This window comes from Perissodus microlepis, chromosome 7, assembly GCF_051167445.1.
Source record: "Perissodus microlepis isolate ML-2025 ecotype Zambia chromosome 7, ASM5116744v1, whole genome shotgun sequence".
In the NCBI taxonomy this organism is placed as follows: Eukaryota; Metazoa; Chordata; class Actinopteri; order Cichliformes; family Cichlidae; genus Perissodus; species Perissodus microlepis.
The window spans coordinates 10,925,971-10,937,777 of NC_140467.1; the positions used below are offsets into that span (position 1 = coordinate 10,925,971).

The 11,807-nt window shown below is 38.5% G+C and overlaps 1 long non-coding RNA gene across 1 annotated transcript; it reads left to right on the forward strand.

Annotated features, from left to right (window-relative positions):
• Positions 1-6,417: 6,417 nt before the first annotated feature.
• LOC146382591 (uncharacterized) lies at positions 6,418-11,271 on the forward strand. The gene is made up of 4 exons (XR_014800607.1): positions 6,418-7,115; positions 8,193-8,249; positions 10,021-10,116; positions 10,565-11,271. It is a non-coding gene; the product is annotated as an uncharacterized LOC146382591 (long non-coding RNA).
• The last annotated feature ends 536 nt before the right edge of the window (positions 11,272-11,807 follow it).

Here is an 11,807-nt window from a genome sequence, read left to right on the forward strand (position 1 = left end):
CATTGCGTGCAGCAGCAACCACAGCCTCCCAGACACTGTTCAGAGAGGTGTACTGTTTTCCCTCCTTGTAAATCTCACATTTGATGATGGACCACAGGTTCTCAATGGGGTTCAGATCAGGTGAACAAGGAGGCCATGTCATTAGTTTTTCTTCTTTTATACCCTTTCTTGCCAGCCACGCTGTGGAGTACTTGGACGCGTGTGATGGAGCATTGTCCTGCATGAAAATCATGTTTTTCTTGAAGGATGCAGACTTCTTCCTGTACCACTGCTTGAAGAAGGTGTCTTCCAGAAACTGGCAGTAGGACTGGGAGTTGAGCTTGACTCCATCCTCAACCCGAAAAGGCCCCACAAGCTCATCTCTGATGATACCAGCCCAAACCAGTACTCCACCTCCACCTTGCTGGCGTCTGAGTCGGACTGGAGCTCTCTGCCCTTTACCAATCCAGCCACGGGCCCATCCATCTGGCCCATCAAGACTCACTCTCATTTCATCAGTCCATAAAACCTTAGAAAAATCAGTCTTGAGATATTTCTTGGCCCAGTCTTGACGTTTCAGCTTGTGTGTCTTGTTCAGTGGTGGTCGTCTTTCAGCCTTTCTTACCTTGGCCATGTCTCTGAGTATTGCACACCTTGTGCTTTTGGGCACTCCAGTGATGTTGCAGCTCTGAAATATGGCCAAACTGGTGGCAAGTGGCATCTTGGCGGCTGCACGCTTGACTTTTCTCAGTTCATGGGCAGTTATTTTGCACCTTGGTTTTTCCACACGCTTCTTGCGACCCTGTTGACTATTTTGAATGAAACGCTTGATTGTTCGATGATCACGCTTCAGAAGCTTTGCAATTTTGAGATTGCTGCATCCCTCTGCAAGATATCTCACTATTTTTGACTTTTCTGAGCCTGTCAAGTCCTTCTTTTGACCCATTTTGCCAAAGGAAAGGAAGTTGCCTAATAATTATGCACACCTGATATAGGGTGTTGATGTCATTAGACCACACCCCTTCTCATTACAGAGATGCACATCACCTAATATGCTTAATTGGTAGTAGGCTTTCGAGCCTATACAGCTTGGAGTAAGACAACATGCATGAAGAGGATGATGTGGACAAAATACTCATTTGCCTAATAATTCTGCACTCCCTGTAGTGCCAAATCCCAACAACATTTGTATCAAGATGCTTTGTATTTTAAAGTAAAGACCATGCAATAAGACAGAGAAAACAGAGAAAACCCCAACAATTATATAACCACCTATGAACAAGTGTTTTGGAAACAGTGGGAAGGAAAAACTCCCTTTTAACAGGAAGAAACCTCTGGCAGAACCAGGCTAGGGGAGGGGCGGCCATCTATCATTACCAGTTGGAGTGAGGGAGAAACTCAAACAACACTAATGTTTTAGAAACTGTAAAAAACTAAAAAATGGCTGTTTTCACTGAACTGAATTCACATTGTTAGACCCTATTTCAAGTATAATGACTAAAATGTGCTTTACCATCATTTTCGTTTTTTTTGTAAAACAGTAATTTTGAAAATTCACGCATAACAAAAATGTTAGCATTAAAAATATTTTTGCAGTTAAAGAACTTGCACATACTCGTGGATAAACTATTAGAGAAACATAAAAAATGATTTTCGTAGCTACCAATACTGTTAATTTAGGGCAACTGTTGCATAAACCTTACAATAGGTGCTAAGCACAGTATGTCCGTCAGTGACATTTTGAATTGTTTGTTGGTTTTTCACTGTGCAAAAGTGAACTGACTGTTTTAGAAAACCATCAAACCAAACTGCACACTCATGCTCATTCATGCCCCTTATCTGTTACTCGAAAAGGGTTGTAAAAGTTAATGGTGCTGAGGATTAAATAAATGTATTCCTCCTGTAGTATTAGCTCTATTTTCATGTCCCAGTGAATCCAATGGCCTATTGGACTGGAGTGCTTCTTTTTGCTTCTGTAGTTAAAGGTGTGTATCTTACATTGTTTCAAATTAGGAAAGATTTGAACCACAGTAGGATCATGGTGGTTTCAAAGGTCTGTTATTGTAAAAAAAAGAGGAAGAAGAAGAAAAAAGAAAAAAAAAAGACAGACAAAGGCAGTGGACAATCTACATAATTACAGGGCAATAATATTCGGCTGACCCTACAACACCATGACCTCTCTAGGTTAAGTCAATGTGTTAACTGATGATCTACAAACACTTTGGAATTCTTCAGTTGATTTTGAACTGCTGTGCAGAGGGCACTGACCAGACACACAGAGGAATATGTGTTAAGGAACAAACAAAATACATTTTTCAACACAAATATGGCAGAAAAGCTTAATAAGCTTTAGTGTGTCTTACTTTTTTTTTTTTTTTTTTATCTTTGACACATTACTTTGCTAAATAAACAGTACTGACTAAGCAAGACCCCACCAAGCTCTAAAAAACATTATACACCATTTACTTTATCTGTGAAATTATTTCTTTTTTTTTCTTTTTTTGGACTAAAAAGATTGTATCAAGGGGGAGACAGAGGACCAAATGGGAACAGTATCTCTTTTCTTTGAGAATTACATGAAGAGTGAGCTAAATATGAGGGAGGAAAGCATGCATGAGTGGTAGGCAGTGCCGGAGTGTGGTTGTTCATGAGGGTATGAGCTCCTAGCCCCCAAGGGTGCAAACCCTGTCAGAGAGATCATAATAAACTGTCATCTGTACCGCCAGGGGCTAAAGTTCTATGCTGGTGCTGAGACCACAGGAAGACTGAAATGCTAAGTGATGCCACACTTTAGAGGGCTTCTGTACTGTGAACACACGAGCCTGAAGATAAGAGTGAATTTTTTTCCAAAAAATATCAGCGCCCAGAGATCAGATACTAGAAAGCTGTACACAGAGATCAGTATACTGAATAGCAAATCCGTTCCTATTATTTTGGCTCTCCTATTTATACAGTTAGGCCCATAATTTGTTGTAGTTTCTGTAGTTTTGCCTGTGTACACCACCACAGTCAACTTTGCATCAAACAATCAATATGTGGATGAACAGCAGACTTTCAGCCTTCATTTTACCAACAAAAAAAACTGCTTATGAATTACAGTGGTATAGATAGTCCCCCATTTTCAGAGGCTTAAAATTAATTGGACAATTAGCTGGCAACCAATTTCATGACCACGTAAGGCTTCTTCTGTTGTGATTTCATGATACATGGACATAAAATCAGAAGTTAATTTCAAAGTTTTCCATGTATATTTAACAGCTTATCATTGTCATTTTAAACATGACGACCAAAGAGGTGTAGATACAACTGAGGAATGTCATGATTAGACTGAAAAACCAAAATACAACTAGATTGCAAAAGCTTTATGAATATCAGCAGTCAGGCACATGTTTGGAAAGAATGAATCCATTGGCCAGCTCAGCAATGTTAAAAGACCACAGGAAACAACTAAAGTGCATGATGACAGAATTCTTTCCATGGTTTAGAAAATCAACTTTGCAGCATCTAACCACGTCAACAAAACTCTCAAGGAGATGGGCACATCATTGCCAAAGTCTACACTCAAGTGTTTACAAGAAGACCCAAAACACTGGTTACATTCAAGAACAGGAAGCCCAGATTAGACTTTGCCAGAAACTTTGCCAAAAATATCCAAAACAGCCAGCACAACTCTGTTAAAAAAAAAATTCTTCGGACAGAAGAAATCAAGATTCACTTGTACCAGAATGATAGGAGGAAGAATGTATATGGAAAAGGAGAGAAACAGGTCATGATCATGAACACTGGAGGTAATGTTATGGCATGGGCCTGTATGGCTGCCAGTGGAACCAGGTCACTAGTGTTTATTGATGATGTGACTGCTGATTGAAGCATCAGAATGAATTCTGAAATGTGCAGGGCCTGCTCTCTGCTCAGATGTAGTTTATTACACACAATGTATTATGTATGAATGTTAATGTATCCAGGCAGTGACAACACAACCTTGTATTGAACAAAATGCATATTTATAGGATTAATCTATTACTAAATACATTTTAGGGGAACTGAAATTGCTGTCTGGGATATCTTGCGACGATTGGAATGATTTTTTGCACTGCTTGTTATATTGTTATAGCATACTTAAGTTTTTGTGGCAGAACCAAGAGGTTGGTGGAGTTTATATCCTGCACAACAGGAGAGTGTGTGGGTAGGTTTAGGCAAGAAAAGCACTTTCATTTCTTGTGCTTGAAGGCATCTTTCAGTGTCTAAGCAAAACAAAACCCTTTTTCTAACCTTATAAGAATGATGTGAGGGCTTTGAAACAATAACAAACCTTAATTAATGTTTGAGTTGCCAGCACACTTTCACTCGATAACAAAAAGTACAAATGTCACTTGCTGGCCTGGGGAGGGGTGGTGGGGGTGGTGGTGGTCAAGTATACATGCTCATAGCCATGTGAGGAATTCTTCACATCCGCCTCTCAATTTCATGGCAAATTTCCTCCAGGACTACATATGTTTGGGGAATGTAAAGTAAAGCAGCAGGGGGCAGTTCTCCTGGATTAAGTCAGCTCATCAGTTTATCATTCATCAGACAGCAGGAGTTTGAGTACAGAAAAAAAAGCAGGAGGAAAAATCCCTAATTTTCTACAGCCATACCTTCCTTTGTACTTCAGGATTAACTACAGGGCTGAGAGAACCTGATGAGTTTAAAGCTTCAGAGGAGAGCAGGGTGAAAGAAAGCCAGATCAGAACAGAGATACCATTAGAGAATCTCATAAATCAAGAGTGCTTATGGCGGGGGAATATGCTCTTAAAGACCATCTGGACTTTCCAACCCTAACATTTATTTTGAGCTTCCTCCACTGAGAATATGCTTTTAAGGACAGAATTTTCTTCGGTATTACTGCACTACAAGTGGCTCACTTTCTGTTGTCTCTGCTTTGTCAATTTTATGTCTGTGATTAATAAAAGAGGGTCATGCTTTAGAATAAAAAAAACTGTAAAAAGAAGCAAAGGCCAAGACACCGACCGGCACTGGACCACCACCCCCACATCCACACCCTTCCACTCAAAATTGCACCATTAAAAACAATGTGTCACCCGTTTTCCATGATCATCATGTTCGAGTCAAGCTGACACCCAGGCATCTCAGAAAGATAACCATAATTCTCTCTAAGGCCTTCACAGGCCTCCCAACTTCCTGCAGACACCTCTTCCTTTCTGCGCTTCCTGGTGTTATCATAATCTGGGACCCAGAGTGGACCTTTGTGGCTCATGGCCACGTCTTCCGCTAGCACACGTGTGCGTCACATTATCTGTTGAGAGGCCAGACTCCGCTTCCTGTCAGGTTGTGGAAGGGTTGTGCAGTAATGTCGGGAACAGGAAAAGGAAGTGGACATGACTGGTATAAGATGAGAGAATGGAAGGAACAGACTAGCTTACAATATCTATCCCCGCCTGCTTTCGTAATATATAAACAACTGTCATATTTAAGTATGAAAGAAAAACCTTTTTGGCAGTATCACAATTTTAAAAACAGAACATCAAGCTAGAAACTAACCGACTTGGTGTAAACAGTTCGAGCATAAAAAAATATAACAGAAAGGACAAACAAAAAAAAGTCAAAAAAGTACATTGCTGAAGCACCTTAGCTCTATTTCTTTATTTCTCTTCTTTATTTTAAATTTACCACAGAACATCATTCTTCCAAAAGATGGTGCATCATTTCATGCTATGTTAGTGATAGAGAGTGCTGTAGGAAAACTATGGCGCAAAATCCACCATACACTGTAAACCCGAATGTTCAAAGTAATTAAATAGATTAAGTAGTGTATACTCAAAGTCTTAAAAAAGTTCTGTTAACTTAAATATGTCAAGTTCGTGTAACATGTTCTTCTTTTTGAGTAAATGAAACTAATATTTTTTGATTGAATTGAACTATTTCTATATTAAGTAAGCATCACTTAAAATCATAACTTAAGCACAACGTAACACAGTTAAGTTAGGACATATAAGAATGGTTCAGTCCTGTTATTTTTGTTGTTTCAAGTAGGTAGGATTTAATAATAAACTTAATTTATGTAGCACATGCTAAAATACAATAAAATCTCAAAGTGTTTCACCAAATAAGTAAAATCAAATTGTCTTAAATGCATTAGTGGAAGACAAAATGTATTTATTTTAATATTCATTGTCTTATCAATGTATCTTATATATATTTTTTAAATTTTTTCCGTAAGTGTTGAGCAGCTGCAGGAATCAATTTTTATTCCGAGTTAATCTCTGATTCACCCTCCGAAGCGGAATGCGGCGCTAATGAGCATTATACACTGATCGTTTACCGCTATTGACTATGTGCACGTTAGCATATGCTACTTCCGCATATGCAAAAAGTTTGCATAACTTGCACTAAAAAATCCGCAAAACAGCGAGGTGAAAGGGGAACCGAGTTATAGTGAGGGACCGCTGTAATTTTGAAGGTAAGTCACAACATACCCTTCGTAAATACTAATGTATAGAAACCGTTACCAGCAATCATTCATTTTTTGTGTGGCTTTTTTTCACGGTTTGTTAACATGCTGTGTAGGTGTGTACTTGACTAGCTGATATCGACATAACGGGAAACATCTGGTTTGACTATTCTTCACCTGTAGTTTGAATGCTGAACATTTGCCTGTTTAAATCATAAGAACTGTCACTATACATAGATGTGCTTCTGAATGTGGACGATGTGTCTTCTGCATGCAGTAATGCAGTTCTGCTTGTGTTGAGTGATGTAAACAACTGATCGATCTAAACTCTTTAAACGTCAAAATTGATCATTAGATTTTTTATGACACAACAGTGGTGAGTGTTCTCACCTTCTGCTCTTTGTAACTTAACGCGATCTTTCCGTTTTCGATGTTTGGACATGATTTTGGAGTATATCTTCGCAGTAGTGATTGACCGCAAAGTAAAGCTACCGGAAATGTACAACCCCACATCCGGTCTCAAACCAGGAAGTTAGCATTTTCTCGTGCACAGGGTCAATTTGGAAAAAAATACGAAACACAGAAGAAGTAAAGGTATATGGGCGGGAAACAGCACCAAAGAGGCAACACGGACGACTGGAGAAAGTTGGACCTAACGGCAGCAACTAGCATCACTGGACTTACAGTAAGTTTTCAATGTTGATATTAGTTTATTGTTAAAATACGAATATTTAGTTGTATTTTGGGTGCGTGTCGAAAAGAATAGCAGAAATGTCGGGTCCGTGTTTTTTATGTGCTTTGCTGCTCTCCCCGAAGGAAACTTTGCGCTTGCAGAGCTAGCATTAAGTTGTTGTAATGAGGGTCGCAGGCTGTTTAAAAAGTTAGATACTACTTGTTCTAGAGGTGGCGCCCGGTCGCCTAGTATGAAACAAAGTGTTTTAATCTCTCTAAATTTTGAAACCCCCTCTCATGACTCAGAATAGTTGGGTCCAAACAAGCCCGTTGTCCCTGCAGTTACACAGCGGAGATACCTGTCTGCAGTGAGAGTGCTTTCAAGCCGTTTTCTTGTTAGAAATGCTATATTTTAAACTATATGTGCGAATAAGTGGTGCAGGTGTATTAGGCGTTTGAGCAACGGTCTCGATAGGTGTTTTTTATATATATCAGTCACTTTACGCCATAAGGAAACTCATCCTTCTAATACACCTGCTCTGACCAGCCACGTTGTTCACAAGCCAGAGTTAGAGGGCCAATGAAAGAGCACGGCACACGCATTGTCTCCTCTCACTTTGCCTAATTAGTGGAATCACTTGTCAATCAACTTCTGCCAACCAATTGGCACTCTTGGATCACTAAGGTCCTAAAAAACAAACCTGTCAATCAAAACAACCAGAATCGTTCAGAGAGAGAAGCAGTGATGAGGAGCCTGACATTTTTGACATTAACTGTGTATGCACATTAAATAATTTCAAATAACATATGTTTGGGGGAACCTCTCATCAGTAAGGCTTTAGTTTGTAGAAATGGCGTTGTTGTTGATTTAACCATGCCGTTAAAGTTCAAGTGCTGCTGCTTGTCTTCAGTATTGTAATATTTGCTCGATGGCTTTAGTATCTTGACTAGAGATGCATTCACACTTTGGGGATTAAATGAAAAGATCATTAACAGGGAAAAATTATAAATGGAAGTATTTATAATTTGTCACCGTTTGGATGCTTTTAAATTGTTCATCAGTTTATGCCTTTGGATCTCTCTGTTCCAGCTTCAAGAATTAAGACAGCGTCAAAGAAGAGAACTGGGGATGTGATAAAGATACCAGGTAATTCATTTTGTTTGTGAATTCTTCTACCAATCACCTCTCTCGCTCTCGCTCTCTCTCTCGAGTTGTCTTAAAAATATGTTAAACTAACTACTAAACCAACTTTACTTATGCTATTTTCCACCTATAGATTCTTATATAAAACAAATTGTTTTGAGGAAAACAGGTTGCCATTTTAAAGCAGTGTTAGCTGTAGTCCATGACCATGTCTTTGTGAGCTAATAGTAATTCACTTATTGTTATTATTTATCACTTATTAATATAACTTAACTGTTATATTAAGTTGTAAGTATAAGGAGTTCTGTTTTGTTTCCAACATGATCTGGCAGTGTAAGTTGTGCGCAGCTTCCTTCACCTCCAGAATACAGTTATTTAGACACTACAGGCTGCAGCACAGCCACTATTCCCGAATCAGCCCTCTTCCATGCCTCTACACTGATTGCATTTGTACATTTCAGACACTTAATGCACTGAGTACTCATTTGTCAAGATATCATACAGCACAAATTAGCAGTTGTGCAGAGCAGAGTCAGAGGCCTGTGTTATTTAAATGCCCTTTATGCACATTTCAGCAACCCTTTTCTGAAACAGGCCTTTTCAATCATCTCAGAAAGCATTTGAAAAATCATGAAACAGTGACATGCCCATATAAGGATTGTAGGTATAGCACAAATGTGTACTCTTCATTCAATTCCCATAAAAGTAGAACACACAAAGCAAGTCTTGCAACAGACTTTCAAAGTGATATTGTCAGTGAGGATCCCCATAATCTCCAAGCCAGTATTTCTGAAGTAGCTAGTGACTTGCATGAAGAATGCCCAGGCCAGAGCACGGAAGTGGGGAATGATGATCAGTGTGACACTGACAGTCTAAGAAATCAACTTAAAAAAAATGTGTCTTCCTTATTCCTAAAGATGCAGGCTATCCTCCATGTCTCAAACACGGCTACTCAAGAAATAGTAGAACACTTGAATCAGATCTTCTCCTTATCTGAGCCGTTGATCAAAGAGGCAGTTAGTGACATATTGCAGAGAAACGGTCACAGTATTGCAGAACCTACACTGAGTGAAGTTGTTGCCACTGTCATGGACTGCAATGTTCTGTCTACATCAACCTCTAAAGGTGCTGAGTTGAGTTCAACCAAGCGCAGAAAAACCTTTATTGAGTGCAACTACCCTTGTGTAATGCCAGTGGAGTATCAGCTGGATCAACCTGGACATACCAGCATGTATGTTCCTATCCTTTCAATGATTCAAGAGTTGTTTAAAAACACAGACATTCTTAAGAAGATTACTGAACCAAATACTGCATCTGGTCAATATGCATCATGCTCTGATGGCTCTCATTTCCTTGAAAATGACTTACTGTCAACAGGGGATCTCATCCTACCACTCCAGCTATATATTGATGAGCTTGAAATTGCCAATCCACTTGGCACATCACGCAAAATTCACAAACTTTGCGCTGTATATTGGGTCCTCGCTAATGTACCACCAAAATACCGATCAGCATTACATGCTATACAGCTAGCAATACTGGTAAAAGTGACAGACCTCCGTAAGTATGGATATGCAGCTGTACTTGCTCCATTGCTGCGTGATGTTCGTACTCTTTTTGAATTTTGCTATTAGTCCACTTTGTGTTTGCTATTTGTCTGACTGTATTAAAGATGTGAACAGGTTATTTGTGGACATATGTTCTGATTTGACTGTTGTTGTTGTTGTTCAGTAAACTCACCAGTATATACAATTCTGTTTTTATCTGGCAATAGGAAATCCATGATATCCACACCAAGCGCACTACCATTCTCCACGCCCTTCCTGTCTATCTGCGTGAGGATGTCTCTGGATTTTTCAGAACCTGCACTGTGAGTGTCCTTAAGTATCTAACAGATACTACTGTGTATATAAACAGTGCATCAAAGTACAAACATGTATTTTGATGCACTGTTTGGACTTACCTTTGTTTAGTCTACCCATACGGTTTCCATGTATGGTCTTTTCTGTCTCCTCACTACGAATGAACTGAATTGGTGTTTTGTTGAAAGTGATAAGATGTTTAGTAAAACATTTTCCTGTGTATTTCCTTTAGCTTAGTTTCAGTCTATCTCACACCACTTGATTGTCTGGTGAATTAGCTGATTTATGTGTGCAGAACATGGATCTTCTGTTTTTCACCTCTTACAGTGAGACCCAGGTCTCCCTTGTAAAAGAGGTATTGGATCTCAACGGGAGTTGGTAAAATGAGAAATTATATGTCGTCTGTTGTATTTCTTGGGTTAGATTGTGATTAGTATCTCTTTTTCATTCATTCAGGACGAATCTGATGAGTTGGAGCTTGATGGTGTTGAAGTGGCCCTCTTCACTGTCATCACTGACCATGACACGACAAGTCCAGTTCACTACCAACCTGTGAAAATCTCTGTCGTCATTGAAAGTGATGCCGTGGTCAGTCTCCCCAGATTTGGTGAAGCCTTCCTGGTAATGTTTGGACTGATCTATGCACTTCACCTCAGCTACCCCAAAGCCCTGACCAACACTTTAGAATTTACTCAAAAGATTTTACTTGGTCTAGAAAGTGGTAAACTGTCACCCAGGTTACAGACCCTCAAGAATGACTTGGTTATGTAGGAACTCATCTGAAAGAAGGATGCAGGGTGAAGCATTATAAAAGGCTAGTTCAAAGTTCTCTCCTTTTATCTAAATAATGCCTCAAAACGTTATTGCATTACTCTACAGGTGTTCAGCCAATAGGTCCAAACTATACAACGTGCCTTTGTTCTCATTAACATAATGCAAAGCAACACTAATGTTTTGTATGTTTTAATGTTTTTCGTAATACTATTTCTAAAACATTGTGGGCTGCGCAAGATGACCTAAATTTCACTGTTTGATACTGGTTAATGTAAAACAAATAGCATTGTAATTCACTCAAATTGCTGCCCTGTTGCCTTATTCAGATATTAGCCAGAGAGCCAAAAGCACATTTTGATATTATTTATTATTATTTGGCATTATTTTTTATTACTCTGACAGTTTTCCTGACTAAACAATTTTTGGTCTACTTATTTTAATTTATAAATGTTTTTGTTAATTATTTTTAATTTATTAAATTAAAAAAAAAAAAAATGTATTTAATTTCAACATAATGTGCTAAAAGGGAGCAGGCAAGATACTGTTCAATGGCAGATGTTTATGACTTTTGCATATTAAGTTACCGATACTCAGTGTAATTGAGACAATCAATTGCCTCAAAAATTTTAAGTTTCGGGTCACATGTTTTTAAGTATCAAGTAGTCAACATATTTGACTAACGTGTACTTAAAATAATGACAACACAAACTAATAAACATTTGAGTTTTGTTAACATAAAAATGTTGTGGTTGTGTACTTATTTTTTATAAGTTCTGTGAACTTATTCCTTTGAATTTGTAAACTTGAAATTTTAAGTCATATTAACTGCAAATATTTGAGTTGACCGTTCTCAAAAGATACAAGTACCATGTAATCTAAACTTTTATGTTCTGGAAAAATTTGACTTTTGAGTTGATCAACTTTA